At 35.5% G+C, this 18,017-nt stretch overlaps 2 pseudogenes; both read left to right on the top strand.

Annotated features, from left to right (window-relative positions):
• The first annotated feature begins 7,368 nt into the window (after nucleotides 1–7,368).
• Nucleotides 7,369–12,041, top strand: LOC113073655 (protein unc-93 homolog A-like; annotated as a pseudogene).
• Nucleotides 12,042–13,813: 1,772 nt separating this feature from the next.
• LOC113073656 (probable tubulin polyglutamylase TTLL2) lies at nucleotides 13,814–16,751 on the top strand (annotated as a pseudogene).
• Nucleotides 16,752–18,017: the final 1,266 nt, after the last annotated feature.

Below are 18,017 nucleotides of genomic sequence, written 5' to 3'. Positions count from 1 at the left end.
GTACCTGTGTTAATGTTGCACATGCACTATCAATGTGCGGTCATTTAGAAACAGGTGCGGCCTTTAGTAACTTCAATGTGCAAGGTCTCTGGTGTTATCTGGTTTCAGTTATTTTAGCTGTACAAACCTTTGTTATGGTGCTTAATAAGAAATACCAGTTTGCAACATCATATTATTTTAATGTATTGTCATAATTATAAACACACTTGTTTGTAGCGCAAATAGTTTCCCTGTTTTTTTACACTTTGATATTTTTCTAGTTATTAGTGGCCACTGAATCTTGCACATTCACAGAAAACCCTTTCCTTCCACGTTGCAAATTGAGGTGCACTGCATCCAAACATAATACTGTATGTGAAAAACAGTAAGCGAAAAGTACCAGGATGACCTACTACCTCTAGTGAGATTCTGAAGTGTGCATTTGATGGACACTTTACCATGCCATGACGCCATCAACATGACAGATTTATTTGAATTTCATTCATACTACCCATATTCATATACAGAACATGATTTCTTTCAAGTTCAAATTCAAAGGTAGTACCTGTTCAGTCAGCTGAGGGCACGTGACATGAAAATTTCTCCATATTTTTAATTATAACACACCAACTGACAGGATTAAAAATATAAAGCTGCTTGACTCGGAGGTGACCACTGAGTAAGTGGTGGTTCATGCATTGCGACACTGCAATGGCAAAATTTCACCAAAGTTTCGCTAATAGAACGTTTTCACAGACTGAGATGATGCCATGATTCCATCTTTATGACATTACAATTTTTTTATATTTTTATTAAAAAAACTTACTGTAGATTTAATTTTATACTGAACACTATAATTTGTGTTATATAATTTTGGCATAAATTACAGGAAACTACACTGTAAAAAAAGTCAGTAAAATAACAGAAAAAGTAAAGGCAACTCAAAGGGATATTATCAATGTATTTTAGAGTTAATTTCCATTAATTCTAAAACATAATGCAATGCAGTGTAAAATTCTAAATACTGGTAAAAAAAAAAAAAACCTGTATAAAATAAATACAGAAGAAAATCCTTCAAATTATAAAGTACACTGTGCCCTATTTAACAGATTTTTATAAAGTGTATAGTTAACGCTGCTGCATACTTGTTAATTGGGCTAATTTGACATCTTTCTCTCTTCCGACCATAATTAATCTATCTAGATTTTTTCCTCTTTTGTAAGGGCATAGAAACGATATCATGGATTTTTTTTTCTTGTGCTATTACAACAAATGGGAATGCAAAAATTATATTTGTTGTAGTCTATCATTAACCACTACAGATCTTTGCCTAACTTTCACTTCTGAGAACCATATGACCAAGCCGTTAACTTCATGGCTAAACATATCAGGCCTCAGAGCACTATGCTAATGAAAAACCATTAAGTCACATGCGGACAAGAAGTATTTTCAAAGTTTCAATATCATATAAAAAACAGTTATTAAATAGCCTATATAATCATAAGTCAAAATTGCTGGATTTGTGGACAGACAAAACAAATTTAGACCTTTTACAACATCACAAACAATCATTTTGAGGCTGGAAGTCTTGTTTAACCCAACAAATGTTAACCCTCATCCTATCCCTTCCTGCCTTTCTCTCTTTGGGAGGATGAGTTGAGGAGAAAACAGGCAGGACTAGTGGTGAAGCACACACATGTCATCATGAGCCGTTTCAATTTTGCTAAATAAAGACATTTTTGTATTGTGTCAGCATCTCTGTGCCACTGAGCATTGTGCTGGGACCAGCTACAGAAAATGCACATCCACATCAGCAAACAGCAAACAATGGGCACGGTGCGAGTGACTCACGCCTGTCATCAGTAGCTTTCAGCAGGAAAAACCCGTCTGGCCTGCTGAACCGTACACATAAAAGAAAACAAATGAGGTTGTGTGGGTCATGGAAACCTGGTGGCAAATGCCTGAATGAAAGAAGTGCCAGCGCCTCCTAGCACTGGAATGACATCATGCACTCAGTACTGTATTTACATGCATTTGGCTGAATGGTTCCCAGCACCTCCTCCAGTACTGAATCAGTACAGTAAAAATCTTGTTAAAGTCAACATGAAATCAAAACTGGCCCTATTTACATTCCAGGGTTATTATAGTTAACTTAAGATAAAACCATAAAAAATAAATAAAATAAAAACTTTAACTAAAATAAAATATAATATATGTGTATATCATATTATACAATATATGTATATCTAATTTAGAATATTATAAAAAAAAAAAAAATTTAAATGATGCTAAAGTATCATTGTTACATTCTTGAAGTAATTTCCTGGTTTTATTCAAATTCCCCAAATGTCCTTGTAATCCATATTTTAATTCTCAAATAATAATGTATTTTCTTGGTAAATATCCAGATTCACTTAATAATATGTCATATTACAGATGAAAATGTAATACCTGACTCAATAATTGAATTATTAAATAGCTGTCTATTCAGTCTATTACATTAGAGGAAACCATTTACAATATTTGCATTTCTGGTTGGCTATTTTATATTTTTATATTTCAGTCTCTCAGCTGGTCGGCCGGTGTGGAGAGTGTTTTAACTTCCCAGAGAATTAGACTGCTGAATGTCTGGCATTCCTTAAGGGACTTGCAGAAGAATGGGGGGTTGAGAAAGGGGGAAAACTAGACAAAATCCTATATAGAGTCATGGCAAAGTTAGTGAGTCTGTAGACAATATCTCCTGCAGGTACGATTTAACCTGGTTTGAGAACATTTTCATTTCAACATTTGGCAGATGAGTTTATCCAACACTGCGTTCAAGATATACATTTTATCAGTTCATGCATATGTATCTAATTGTTTACATATCATTGTGTTTTTTTATATTAAAATAAATAAAATAGGTTTAGGAAAAGCACTCATGTAAAACCTTTGGCAAAAAAGTTTTTTAGTGTTGAAATGCTAAAATAATAAATTTACTGTTCACAATTAATTATTTGGACTCTTTCAAGGCTATTCAAACATTACAATAATTGATGTGTTGAACATGTTATCTTTGTAAACCTGAGAGGAACGTACTTAATACAGCCACTAAAATTCACCAAAACAAAGGTCCCTCTAGCCTATGTTCAATGTCCTCTGACTAAAGTTTGTTAAACACTGACCTCAAGTGTTAGAACTGGTAGAAGCAACATCCAGAATGTCTTTCTCAGGTTAGAGACAAATTTAATATCTGACAGGAATAAAAACAAGAATTTGAGGGACTGAAGTGCAGTACGTTCAATGGACTATCACTGCTGTTTAACAACATAATGATTGTACAGCTGACGAAATGTCTTTCTGACAAAAAAAATCTATAAAAATAGGTAGACCCTCGATAAAACACTTTTAAAAGTTGTGAGCGGGGTGGCATAGGGTGGCAAATAAGTCAGAAAATAACAGAAAAAGTAAAGGCAGCTCGTTACAAGGGATATTATCAATACATTTTTGATTTAATTTCCATTCATTCTAAAACATAATGCAATGCAGTGTAAAATTCTAAATACTGGTAAAAAAAAAACTGTATAAAATAAATACAGAAGAAAATCCTTCAAATTATACTGTATACTGTGCCCTATTTAACAGATTTGTATAAAGTGTATAGTTAACGCTGCTGCATACTTGTTAATTGGGCTAATTTGACATCTTTCTCTCTTCCGACCATAATTCATCTCTCTAGATTTTTTCCTCTTTTGTAAGGTCATAGAAACTATATCATTGTTTTTTTTTCTTGTGCTATTAGAACAAATAGGAATGCAAAAATTATATTTGTTGTAGTCTATCATTAACCACTACAGATCTTTGCCCAACTTTCACTTCTGAGAACCGACTATGCCCTTAACCTAAAAGAAAGCCTTGCCACCCTAGTTGGCAGCAACGAATTAAAAGTTGTGGCCAATTTGAAAATTTACGAACGCGAATCTTTTGTGATTCCTGATCCCACTCCGAACTCCCAAACTGATTCAAATGATTTGCGATCCCCCAAACTGACTCAAATGATTCGCGAACCCGCTTTGAACTCTCGAACTGACTCAAATGATTCGCGAACCCGTTTCAAACTCCCGAACTGATTCAAATGATTCCCGATCCCGCTTCGAACTCCCGAACTGATTCAAATGATTTTCGATCAACAAACTGACTCAAATGATTCGCGAACCCGCTACGAACTCCCGAACTGATTCAAATGATTCGTGATCCCGCTCCGAACTCCCGAACTGATTCAAATGATTTTCGATCCCCAAACTGAATCAAATGATTCGCGAACCAGCTACGAACTCCAGAACTGATTCAAATGATTCGCGATACCGCTCTGAACTCCCAAAGTGACTCAAATGATTCGCGAACCCGCTCCGAACTCTCGAATTGATTCAAATGATCCGAGAAGCCGCTCCGAACTCTCGAACTGATTCAAATGAATCGCGACCCCCCTCCGAACTCCCAAACTGACTCAAAATGATTCGCGATCCCCATAACTGACTTAAATGATTCGCGATCCCGCTACGAACTCTCGAATTGATTCAAATGATCCGTGAAGCCGCTCCGAACTCTCGAACTGATTCAAATGATTCGCGATCCCACTCCGAACTCCCAAACTGAATCAAATGATTCGCGATCCCCAAACTGACTCAAATGATTCGCGAACCCGCTTTGAACTCCCGAACTGACTCAAATGATTCGCGAACCCGCTCCGAACTCTCGAATTGATTCAAATGATCCGCGAAGACGCTCCGAACTCTCGAACTGATTTAAATGATTCGCGATCCCACTCCGAACTCCCAAACTGACTCAAATGATTCGCGATCCCCATAACTGATTCAAATGATTCGCGATCCCCAAACTGACTCACATGATTCGCGAACCAGCTTTGAACTCCCGAACTGACTCAAATGATTCGCATATCACAAACCTTACAAAAATAAACCATGGTTTTATCCCAGTAAAACTGCTTGGTTTCCTTTTGGATGATTTCTGAATGCTTGAGACTATAAAATAAATTAGTCATAATAAAGTTATAGCCACAGGTAAATGTCAAGAGCTACAAATGTGATTTGTAAATAATACAATTTATTCATTTAGTTTTTTATTTGATTAAAGTAATTTTTTTCACCCCTATAGGATGGTTTTTTCAATCATCATATTTGAGGAAGGGGGGCACAACAATAAATCCTGCTTATGGGAACCCTTAAGGTGTTGTTATACACGTCTCTGGGAATATGTGCTCTACTACACACACACACACACACACACACACACACATACACTCACACTGAAGCACGCGTGGTGTTTTCAGCTCTTCACTATATTGATGCATGATGTATGCTACACATGTGTACGTCAGTGCGCTATGAGTGGATTTCACCATTTCATTTGATAAAACTATCGTCATTCATTCGTATCGTATTCACAGACTGACAGAAACGGCAATGTCTTTACGACAACCAGTCAAAATAAAATTTCGGTATGACTTGAAGAAATTCAAACAGAAATATAGTACTACTGCACAGTAGAGTATGCTATACTTCAAGTATTAGCATACTTGATATGCTATACTTCCTATTAGCTAATAATAATAGTTAATTAAAAAACACAGAAACTCTGGTTACAACCCACCAAAATAAAAGTTTGGTCTAACTTAAAGAAATTATGTAAGAAATTGCTTAGTAAAATATACTTAAAAAGAAGATATACTAAAACATTATTTTAAAGGAATATCACACAAGTTTTCATAGAAGTTTTAATTTAAGCTTACCAAAACAATAACACCATATTTTTCAAAAACAATTTCTAGAAGTACATTTGTATTTGTGCCTATCATGTTTATTTATTTATTATTATTGTCAGCTAATAAAACCTATGCTTCAGAGACCATATTCATATAACATCTAAGGCTAAATGTAGCTCTTGACTGGTTGAGTTAGATGATGATTAACACTAAACAGTAGAAAATCAGTTGAGTCTCCCCAGCTGGAAATGTCACTGGCTGTTAAAATCTTGTGTTTCTTATAATAAATTGACATACTGATAACACTGAACCTTTTATAATGCTCTTAATTACATGTTGATGCATACTGTATGCATTAGTGAGTGTGGTGGTGCTTATGGGGTATGGTCACTTATTCCTTATATGTTTGTAATGTTTGTTATAACTGTTTCAAATGCAAGACATTGATTGTATGAGATTAAGTTTGTAAATGATAGCCCGTGTCCTTTTTGTAGTGTGCACATATATTTATCATCAAACTGTAATAACTGTGACTAAATTCAGTATATATATGTCTGCCATATGTTGCCACCCCTCAAAAATTCCTGCCACCCCATCAATATTTTTCTAGATCCGCCCCTGCTGTGTTCTAGAGCTTTTAGAGACAGTGCATGCTATTGTAAAGACTGTCTCTCTCTGTTTCCTTTTCACATTACGTACTCTTACTTTTCTGTAGAATATAGTAGGAATATATATTGCCTATATATTGTGATGATCAGGACATATTAAGATGAAAAAGGTACATCAATTAAAAAAATATATATACTAAACCAAAAAAATATATATTAAAGTATTTAACATATAGCCTACATTGTGGGGACTATTATAATGGACACAACAAGGAAAAATGGGGCAAAGAAAGGGACTAAATAACATCTATATTCAAACAGAAAGTCTATAATAATTAAATAAGCATAATTTAAGAACAACCATTGGGCTTCAGAGCAAGACACTTACATTAAATCCACATAAACGATTATAATAAGTCACTTCAGATAAAGTGATCACTTACTGTAAATGATAAAACCGCAAATGAATGCTGAGGAAAGGAATGAAATGCTCAGATAAAGGCTGGGTGGAGTCAATGATGCGCAATTGTGACTTTCACCTCCTAGCTGGCACATCTTGATAATATATGTAAAATAATATTAATTTCACAATCTGAGACAAGTTTTTGTCTGCGGATTCAGAGAGGACAAACTGCAGTGAATTCGTTCATTTAAAAATATTACTGTGAAATGTGCAGCAAATGACAGTGTTATGGAAGCTTATACTGATTAGAAGTTTGGAGTTTGTAAAACTGTTTTTGAAAGAAGTCTCTTATGGTTTTTACACAGCAAAATATAGTAAAATAAAAAAAAAGGATATAACTACAGTAAAAACAGTAATATTGTAAAACATTATTACAGTTTAATATATTTATAAATATTGTTCCATAGGAAAAAAGAAGAGAATAACTTGTGTTAAAAAACACTTTAGTAACTGATATGCAATCAGTTTGTCTTTATTGACTCAGCTTTAGGCATCCAAAACCTGGATGCTTTTCATGACTCCATTACAGTGAACTTTGTCCTAGAGCGTTTTCAGCCTTGTTATGTATTAGCCCAGTGTGACTTCCAAGTCAATCTAGAATCAGTTTTGTCTTTCACTGAAGGAATTCATCCCTTTTGAAGCATTCACTGGATTTCAGGATGACAAAATTGATGAGCCGAACCACCAAAAATGTCCTTGTGGTTTCATTTGGATTTTTGCTCTTATTTACAGCGTATGGAGGACTGCAGAGTTTACAGGTAATAAATCAGAGAAGATAAATAAATACAAATTGTACACATAAATATCTACACAAACGACTCTTTGTAGTTGTTCAGAAAAGGTGTAAAGCAGATCATTTATTTAACATAAAGTTTTAAAAAGTTGTGTGGGAGGCAAGATTAAATTATTATTAACAATTAAAGCTATTAAAATCTGGCCTATTTGTTACACAAATAACTGTATTGTTGGCTTTGATTTGTGGGTATATTTATATTGATGAAAGCATGTTTGTACGTTACAGAGCAGTCTTAATGCTGAGGATGGAAGGGGTGTTATTTCTCTCAGTGTCATCTATGGAGCGATGATTTTGGCCTCGATGTTTCTGCCTTCAATAATGATCAAAAATCTGGGCTGTAAATGGACCATCGTCCTTTCTATGGCTTGTTATGTGTCATATTCCTTTGGAAACCTTGCGCCAGGCTGGTGTGTGCATTTCTCTGCCTTTTGTACTGATTTGTTGAACAATATAAACAGATATGTAAGCATAGTTGCTTACACTATAAGTTCAAAATGGCATTATTTTTCTGCATGTGTGAGACACCGTTTCAAATGCCAGGCCTGAAATGACTATTATGTGTGAAATACAAGAGACATATAGTTGCATCTCAATAAATTATAATGTTGTGGAAAAGTATATTTATTCTAGTTATTCAAATCAAATTGTGAAACTCATGTATTAAATGAATTCAGTGCACACAGTCTGAAGTAGTTTAAGGCTTTGGTTCCTTTAATTGTTATGATTTTTGCTCACATTTAACAAAAACCCACCAATTCACTATCTCAACAAATCAGAATATGGTGACATGCCAATCAGCTAATCAACTCAAAACACCTGCAAAGGTTTCCTGAGCCTTCAAAATGGTCTCTCAGTTTGGTTCACTAGGCTACACAATCATGGGGAAGACTGATCTGACAGTTGTCCAGAAGACATTCATTGACACCCTTCACAAGGAGAGTAAGCCACAAACATTCATTACCAAAGAAGCTGGCTGTTCACAGAGTGCTGTATCCAAGCATGTTAACAGAAAGTTGAGTTGAAGGAAAAAGTGCGGAAGAAAATGATGCACAACCAATCGAGAGAATTGCAGCCTTATGAAGATTGTCAAGCAAAATTGATTCAAGAATTTGAGTAAACTTCACAAGGAATGGACTGAGGCTGGGGTCAAGGCATCAAAAGCCACCACACACAGACGTGTCAAGGAATTTGCTGAACCACAGACAACATCAGAGGCGTCTTACCTGGGCTAAGGAGAAGAAGAACTGGACTATTGCCCAGTGGTCCAAAGTCCTCTTTTCAGATGAGAGCAAGTTTTGTATTTAATTTTTACACACTGTCAAAAGCACCAAAAGTTGGTTAAATGACTGGACAGTAAACTCACCAGACCTGAACCCCTATTGTCAAGAGGAAAATGAGAAACAAGACACCAAAAAATTCAGATGAGCTGAAGGCCACTGTCAAAGAAACCTGGGCTTCCATACCACCTCAGCAGTGCCACAAACTGATCACCTCCATGCCAGGCTGAACTGAGGCAGTAATTAAAGCAAAAGGAGCCCCTACCAAGTATTGAGTACATGTACAGTAAATCAACATACTTTCCAGAAGGCCAAAAGTTCACTACATTTTTTTTTTTTACTTTTTATTGGTCTTATGAAGAATTCTAATTTGTTGAGATAGCTAGTGAATAGGTGGGTTTTTGTTTAACGTGAGCCAAAATCATCACAATTAAAAGAACCAAAGACTTAAACTACTTCAGTCTATGTGCACTGAATTTATTTAATACATGAGTTTCACAATTTGAGTTGAATTACTGAAATAAATGAACTTGTCCATGACATTCTAATTCATTGAGATGCACCTGTATATTTATATTGTTACATATTTAATATTTGTATATTGTTCTAAAGTTTGGGGTCGGTAAGATGCTATATTTTAAAATGTAATTATAACATTTTGTTGTGCTGCTACTTACTGACCCCAAACATTTAATTTAAACATTTAAGAGCTGAAGGTTCTGTTAATTCAGTTAAGTTAGAAGTAAATCTGTAGTGTCTTTCATCACATCATTCAGCACCTCATTTCATCATGTTTGTCTGCAGGCCAAGTCTGATGACAACCTCTGCTATTCTGGGTATAGGAGGTTCACTGCTGTGGCCTGCAAAATGCACCTATCTCACAATAAGTGGAAACAGACGAGGCCAGAAAATCAACAAGAAAAGCCAGGATATCATCAGCCAATATTTTGGCATCTTTTTCTTCATTTTTCAGTCATCAGCGGTGTGGGGAAACCTCATGTCATCTCTGATATTCGGCCAGGATTCTAGCATAGGTACAGTTGGATTAAACACTTTGCCAGTGTCCATTTTTAGTGATTTATTTGGGTGAGTGTAAATACACCGAGTGTTTATTCATTTCTAGAAGTCCCTGAGGAGAACCTTCAGTTCTGTGGTGCGACATCATGCGTTGAAAATTTCACAGTCGCAAACACAACCCTTCCAGGAAAACACCTAGTGAACACACTGCTAGGCTGCTATATCGGTGGGTAACAATCATTCATATTTGTGTCCAAAAACTAGTTTAGTCAATAATATAATGATTTCATTACTGTCCACTGAAAAAAAAAATCTAGATTTGAATGTCCAAATTACTGCTCCTGTATTGCAGTGAACATAAAAATGCAATTATTAATGGGGTTTAAAATTAAAGATCTGAACAAACCCCTAATTATTAAACTTCAGTAAATAAGTCATCCAGCATTGCAGAATACTCTAGAAACCACAGAGCAATCACTAGAACCACCAAGAACAACCTACCAAGTACATAGTAATGGACAAGTGCCATTTACAACTCTTTCAGGAAAAATACAAATCTAGTTTGCATTATTCTAGGAATTTCCTAGCCTAGTGTTTCCTGGTCCATGCAGGTTTGGAGGTTCTGGCCATCATTTTTGTGGCAGTGTTCCTGGACAACATCGACCGAGATCTGGTCATAGAATTTCGTAAAACCAAGGGCAACCAGTCGTTTTGCAGCACCTTTCTGGCTACCTTCAAGCTCCTGAGAAATCCTAGATTGTTGCTTCTCATCCCATTGACCCTGTACAGTGGGTTTGAGCAAAGCTTCCTTGCTGGCGAATACACAAAGGTAGACCACCATGTTTTAAATGAAGCATAAAGAAATAGAACCCTGAAGGAAATTCTAGGTCTGATTCTAGTTGACAAGTGATCATTTTAAACCATTTTTTAAATAATATTTTAAAATATGCACACATGCACATTTATTTGTATGTCAAAACAATAAGTATTTTGTCTCGTCATACATTAATCATGTAAATGATACAATATATGAGAAATTTCAGTAGTTTGCATCACTGTACAGTATACTACTGTTTAAGTATGTGAGTTCATAAGCAGACCAGCCTAAATTAAAAATGTAACCTTTTGTCAACAAACAGAGTGCTGCGTAATGGAAGGTGGCAGAGTAGTGCAAGAACTTCAAATGTAGGGCATATTATTGCGTCTATAATGGAAACGGCCCAGCCATATGCAGACTGGGAGGACATGAATACTAATTAATCCTAATGAAATATTTTTGCAACCCTCTTTCCCCTGCAGAACTATGTGACCTGTGCGATAGGAATACACTACGTCGGCTTTGTGATGATCTGCTTTGGTGCTTCTAACTCCCTGTGCTCATTCGCATTTGGTAGACTGGCTCAATACACTGGAAGACTCGCTCTCTTTGCTTGGGTAATACAAGAACAGGTTCACACATGGTTTAAAGATTAAGTCTGGTTGGTTATGTTTGTTCTATCTTACTACGCTTTCACAGCTGCAGTGACAAACCTGGGCTGTTTTCTGGGTCTTTTGTACTGGAAGCCTCATCCAGACCAGCTGGGCATGTTCTTTGTGTTTCCGGCACTCTGGGGGATGGCAGACGCTGTGTGGCAAACACAAACCAATGGTGAGTGCTTCATACTGCATACCACTTAGTAATCTATACAGTTAAGTTATTATTACAAATATAAAATTTTAAAAATAAATAATTAAATATAAAAATATTTATATAAATGCTTCCATAGATGTTTCAACATTTAGATATATTTTAATTTATAAATATATTGTGAAGTCATTATACTGTGTGTTTATTTCATTTGCAGCACTTTATGGCATTCTCTTTGCTAAGGACAAAGAAGCAGCATTTGCCAACTACCGCATATGGGAGTCCCTCGGTTTTGCCATAGCCTTTGCTTACAGCACATTCCTCTGCCTGTCCACCAAAATCTACGTTGCTCTGTCTGTTCTTGCCCTTACCGTGGTTACTTACCTTTACGCTGAGTACAACGAGTACAAGCATCCAACTCCACAAGTGACTAATGACGACTTGCTTTAACCAGAAAATGAGGACTTCAAAGAATTAAATGACAAAGATATTATCTCTCAGACAAAAGTGTAAATTGATTTTGGTAGATTTTTCTGCCTCAGTATTAGGGCTGGGCACATTTTTTTCGATTAATCTTTTTTTAAATTCCCCCATTTTAAATTTGTTTTATCCAATGAAAGGTTAGCTTTTTGTGATTAAAAAAAAAAAAAAAAAAGATCAAAAGGATTCATAATGCAGATTAATTTTCACATCCTTCTTTGATCATATTACCAAGGAGGCTTACATTTTTGGCCATGACTATAACAACCAAGTAAAGATAACTAAATATATCTAAGTGGAATAGACCTTTAGTCCAACAAACTAGATGCTCTTTTTATTAAAGTTTTTTAGTTGAAATAATGCATCCACCTGAAAGTTCACATAACACAGTTAATTTAATTAAGTAAATGAAACCAATTTGTAAAAATCAGTTACAATGAATACAATGTTTACTAGATTCAGTGATTACTTTTTACAGTGAAATATGTGACAGACTTTCACAGTTTACACTAAACATTTTTATGACAGCTTTTAAAAAAGTGTAAGATACAAATGTTCTGTTTCCATACAAATTTTCTATTTGCACTATATTTTCAGTTTTTTATGTAAAATCATTTTCTAACTGTTTTTAAATTCATTTTAATTAAGTATTTTTTTTTAAATCATTTTAAAAGTTTTTAAATTGCTTGTTTTATTTTTGTTATTATTTGTCTTCGTGATTATTTTACTTTCTTTTATGTAAAGCACTTTGTATATGAAATGTGCTATATAAATAAACTTGCCTTGCCTTCCATGACACAATGTATATTCCAAAAGTCAGGGATTAAACCAGGAAATAAACCGTTTAATTTTAGGAAAAATGTGATGAAAGCATCTAAATTTAAAATAAAACCAGCAAAAATACAATGGGCTGATTACACAGTGAAATTATGATGAGTATTTTACATGACAAACCTTTTGTAACCATGAAAGGACATTAAATGATTTCCCAATATAAAACTAACAGCAGGACTATCAGATTAGCTGTCTCTGTCTGCAACCTGCAATCTGCTATGAAGCCTGCAGTGCAGCCTAAAGTGTAGCATTAGGTTAAATTACTTAATTTCTTTGTGCTTTCTCCCTTATGGTAAATACACGTTGTATATATGACATGTAATGTTTTATTGTAAATAGGCCATTTATAAAGAATTTTACAGATCAATGCACTGCAGCCTTTATATTCCTTTTCGTTGTGACCAGTAGATGGCAGCATTCTCACTGATAGTAAACTGGTCCTTGCCAGTCTTACATTTTAGTAGGTGTATTTTGATCTCCAGTAGGTGGCAGTGTTTTCTTTTGGTCTATTAATGCCAATCATGAGGTCTACGATTCAACTTCCACTTCTGTGTGAATATGGTTAAAATGTTTACGATAACGTCTTCAATATTTGTCAAATAATAACATATTTAAAATAAAATGTCTTATAAAATACACTAAACTTTACAAAAAAAATTCCATAACAATCTTGAAGAGAGACAATGGTATTGAATTGAAGAATTGTTTATTTTCCCATTTCATCAGTGTAGCTATTATAGATTAAATTCAAATATCCCAGAGACATATTTAGACGGATACACTATATACAATATTAAAATAAATACATATTTTTTGTTCGATTGGCATATCGCTTTGGATTGTTTAACGTTTAAAACGCTGATTCACACGTGGTGACGTCACCTGCTCCGCCCGCGCAGGTAACGCTACTGTACTGTTGTTGTCAGCAGCTCAAATGGCGCGCTTTTATTCAAAAGTTTCCTAGCAACGAAAGATGACCAGAGCAGAGGACACAAAAGGAGTCACAACTTGTCTGACAGGAACTCTGTGGAGGATCAACCAGGTAACATTAACAGAGCTCGGTCAGGTAAGAGTGATTATTGCAAATATTCTCTACAAAAACCAAAGAAGTGAACGCTAGATAAAATAGAATTAGGTAAATTATATGAATTATATGATGACAAGGTTGTGCTTTATATTTTTTTATAAAAAATATTTTTTTTTTTTAGAAACTGGGTGTAACGTTAATCGAAAATGCATCGCTTTTGACTCATAGAGTGCTATGACTGTATTTACATGCACAAGAATGATCTGGTTGGTATTAATCAGTCGATGAGTAAATGTATTATCATGATTGCCAAATCAATAGTCAATATTCCAGTTTATAGGAGCCTCTAGACTAGGTGTTGTCAATCTGGAGGCTACAAGGAAATACTAGCGGGTCCATTAAAAAGTTTAGGTGAAAACTATGTGGGAAAATGTATAAATAAATTGACAATAATAATAAAAAAATAAATAAGAATAATTATATTAAAATAAATAAATACAGTACAGTGCTATGAATAGAAAATGCAATAGAAAACAAAATAAAAAAAATTCACTGTATAAATAACAACTTTTAAAAAAAATTGTGATGTGGGGGTCCTTCACATGAACATGATTATATTTTGATTATAGTTTTATCTAAACAGCTGGCATATGACTGTATCAATCCGTTATTATTATTATTTTATTACAAACTGTAAAAGAAATACTGCTGTGGCATTGTATCCTAATGATTTATAATTAATAAGCTGTATTTATTACTAATTGATCAGCATAAGTAGCAGCAAATGCAAGCATTTCTAGTATTACCAGAAGAGAACAGCAGGATCCATTGGAAAATTAAACCAATGTGATTTCCCCTATTCCATGCAGAATTCAGAGAACTGACTCACATGATTTCTTGGAAGCACTTGGATCTTCTCCATGGCTGAAAGGGAATGTGATTTTGCTCCCCTGGTGTTCAGACTACACGGAGGAGCTCCTCAGGTGGTACGTGAGGTGCTGCTGGAGCGTGGCTGGGATGAGTATGATGAAGAGGAGCAGGAGGAAGGAGACTGGAACCTCTATTGGAGAAGCTCTGGCTTCCGAAAGTCTGACTATGAAAACATCCTGCCCTGGCAGAGACTGAACCACCATCCCAAAATGAGCCAGATTACACGCAAAGATTGTCTGGCACGACACATGAGAAGAATGAAGATCGCTTTCGGCACAGGCCTGTATGACTTCAGCCCTGCTGCTTTCATATTGCCAAACGAATACACAAAGTTTCTAGGGGTGTACACTAGGAATCGCATGACTGATAGAGGGAAGTCCCGTTACTGGATTTGTAAGCCAGTTGACCTGTCAAGAGGAAGAGGTATATTTCTGTTTGAAGACATCAAGGACTTGGTCTACGACTCTTCGGCAATCGTGCAGAGATACATCAGCAAACCCGCTTCTCATTTCAGGCTACAAGTTTGATCTACGCATATACGTTTGCGTAAAAAGCTTCTCCCCTCTTGTGATTTACATGCATCAGGAAGGCCTAGTGCGTTTCGCCACCGAAAAATACACCCTTGCTTCTTTAGACAGCCTGTACTCTCATTTGACAAATACCAGCATTAATAAGTTTGGAATGTGCTACGCCATGGACAAAGAGCGGGTAGGCAGAGGATGCAAGTGGACCATGAGCAGATTCCGTAGTTTTCTTCACAAACAAGATATTAACGAACTTCTGCTCTGGCACAGGATTAGCAATATTGTTACGTTGACTCTGCTCACAGCCGTTCCTTGCATTCCCTCCAGCCCCAACTGTCTGGAACTGTTGGGGTTTGATATCCTCATCGACGCCAGCTACAAACCGTGGCTTCTAGAGGTCAACCACAGTCCGGCGCTAACATTGGACTGCCCTGCTGATGTAACGGTCAAGAAAGGGCTGATCAATGATATCATCGACCTGATGAACTACAGGATGGTTGATAGCTTCAGACAGAAGGGATACTGCAGGAAGAGAACAGGTAGACGCTATTTACGGCCAAAAATTTCTCAAGGGTTTTTGTTGCCCAAGATTTTGCACGCACCTCCATCAGGCAACAAAAGCTGGAATCAGTCTGTCTCAGGCTCTTCAAGTTCTGAAGATACTAGAAATAACACCGGTTATGCGACTTGCCCCGTTCACCCCAATTCAAAATCCATTGGACATGAAAAGGATCCACAGAAGTTTGAGGAAATCAACAACGAGCTGGGATCCGATGACCTAAAACTCACAACATTAAACAGCACCAGGAAATTGCACAGAAATGCACCATCTACCGTGTGCAAGTTACCATCTCTTCGCTTACATAAACTCAAGGCTCCAGCCGTCCCGTGGAACCGCGTGACTCAGGACAGAGGTGTCCCTCCTTGTCGTGTTGGCGACTTCATACTTACATTTCCCTTTAATCAGGCTACGTGGAAAGCCTGTCAGGACCAAGCAGATGTTAAGGCTATTGTGAACGAGGTTCATAAACTCACAAACCGACTGGTGTCCTCCTTTAATGAAAAAGAAAGGACGAAGATGGAAAGCAGTCAGAGCATTGGTATCAGTGACAAATTTGAGCCTCTGCTTTGGGGGCCGAAAGATCCCCCTCTTCTCAGCAAATGCTGCTCCTTAAATTCAGAAGTCAAGTAAAATGGTTCAAGCTGATCTAATTTTTCACAGTTTATAATTTCTTACAACACAACATAACACAAGAGGAGGAAACTGGGAAGAGCACATATAGTATATAGTAATTGAACATAAAATAATGGATTTTTACCAAGTCAGAATTTACTTTTTGCCTCAAACTATTGCATCAGATATCTTTGACGTGTTACCACTGACGATCCATGTCAATTAAATTCACATGTGTAAATAAAGTGTATATGTGTATGCATGTATATACATAGACTACTGTTAAAAAGTTGTGGGTCATCATTATCTGTTAATGTTTATTTTTAAGAAGTCTCTTATGCTCATCAAGGCTGCATTTATTTGCACGAAATCACAGTAAATAATGTGAAATATTACAATTTTAAATAACCATTTCCAATTTTTATATATTATTAAAAAAAAATTATGCATATAATTTATTCATGTAATGGTAAAGCTGAATGTACAGCAGTCATGACTTTAGTCTTCAGTGTCACATGATCTTTCAGAATTATTCTAATATTCTGATTTGTTGCTCCAGAATAATTTCCTCTTATTGTTAAATGTTTTTGTGCTGCTATATTTTCTATATTTTGTGGAAATATAATTTTTTTTAATCCTTTGAGATCCTTTTATCCTAAAGAAATTTTGAAACAGAAACCTTTTGCAACATTATAAATATCTTTATTGTCACTTTAATTCAATTTAATGCATGCTTGTTTATTAAAAGTATCAATTTCTTTAAGAACAAAAACAAACATCCTGACCCCAAACTTTTGAATAGTAATGTTCATTTCATGTTCATATACTAAGGTCAGACAAAAACATCTACAACCACAAAACATAGCACCAAGACAGATAAGCTGACACATATTTTAACATTTTAATAAACGTAAAAAAAAGTATTTTAAAGGCATAACAGGAAAAATACATAACCTAGAAATGAAACTAAGGTTAAAAATCCTCCCTTTGAAAACAACAGTAAATGGACACAGGTTTAAACCTTCTCTAAGTGCCAATTTCTATAATATTGAAAAGTAACATGACGATATTTGATTAAATTGATGTATTATTCAATAATAATGTATGGCTTATTGTAAATAAAATAAAGACCAAAAATGACATAAACTGTTCCTACAGTCCCCAAACTGTTCCTACAGTGGGGTTAAAGTTAACAATGTTACCAGCTCTTCTTTACTATTTCAGGAATGTTCCTCTACTGAAACCAGAGTGTTTTAATGTAATACAAGGTCAGCGCTAGTTCAGAGGGTAACAAGTCTACACCTGCATGCTGTATCAAATGTGTTCATGCTGAGAGAAACTTAGAAATACAAGACGCCTGCTGTCAGTACATGTAAAAATAAACTGGCTTAGTTCATCCGATTATCATAAAGTTTATTGATATCTTTAGTTAAAAAAAAGGTTTAGATGATTTTAGCCAGTTGAAATCATAATAAAGAATATTCAACAAATTGCATTAATGCTTCCTGATTATGGCTTCA

Source organism: Carassius auratus, unplaced genomic scaffold, assembly GCF_003368295.1.
Source record: "Carassius auratus strain Wakin unplaced genomic scaffold, ASM336829v1 scaf_tig00012711, whole genome shotgun sequence".
Lineage (NCBI taxonomy): Eukaryota > Metazoa > Chordata > Actinopteri > Cypriniformes > Cyprinidae > Carassius > Carassius auratus.
Note: the sequence above shows the minus strand (reverse complement) of the source record. Positions and strands in the feature narration are given on the sequence as shown.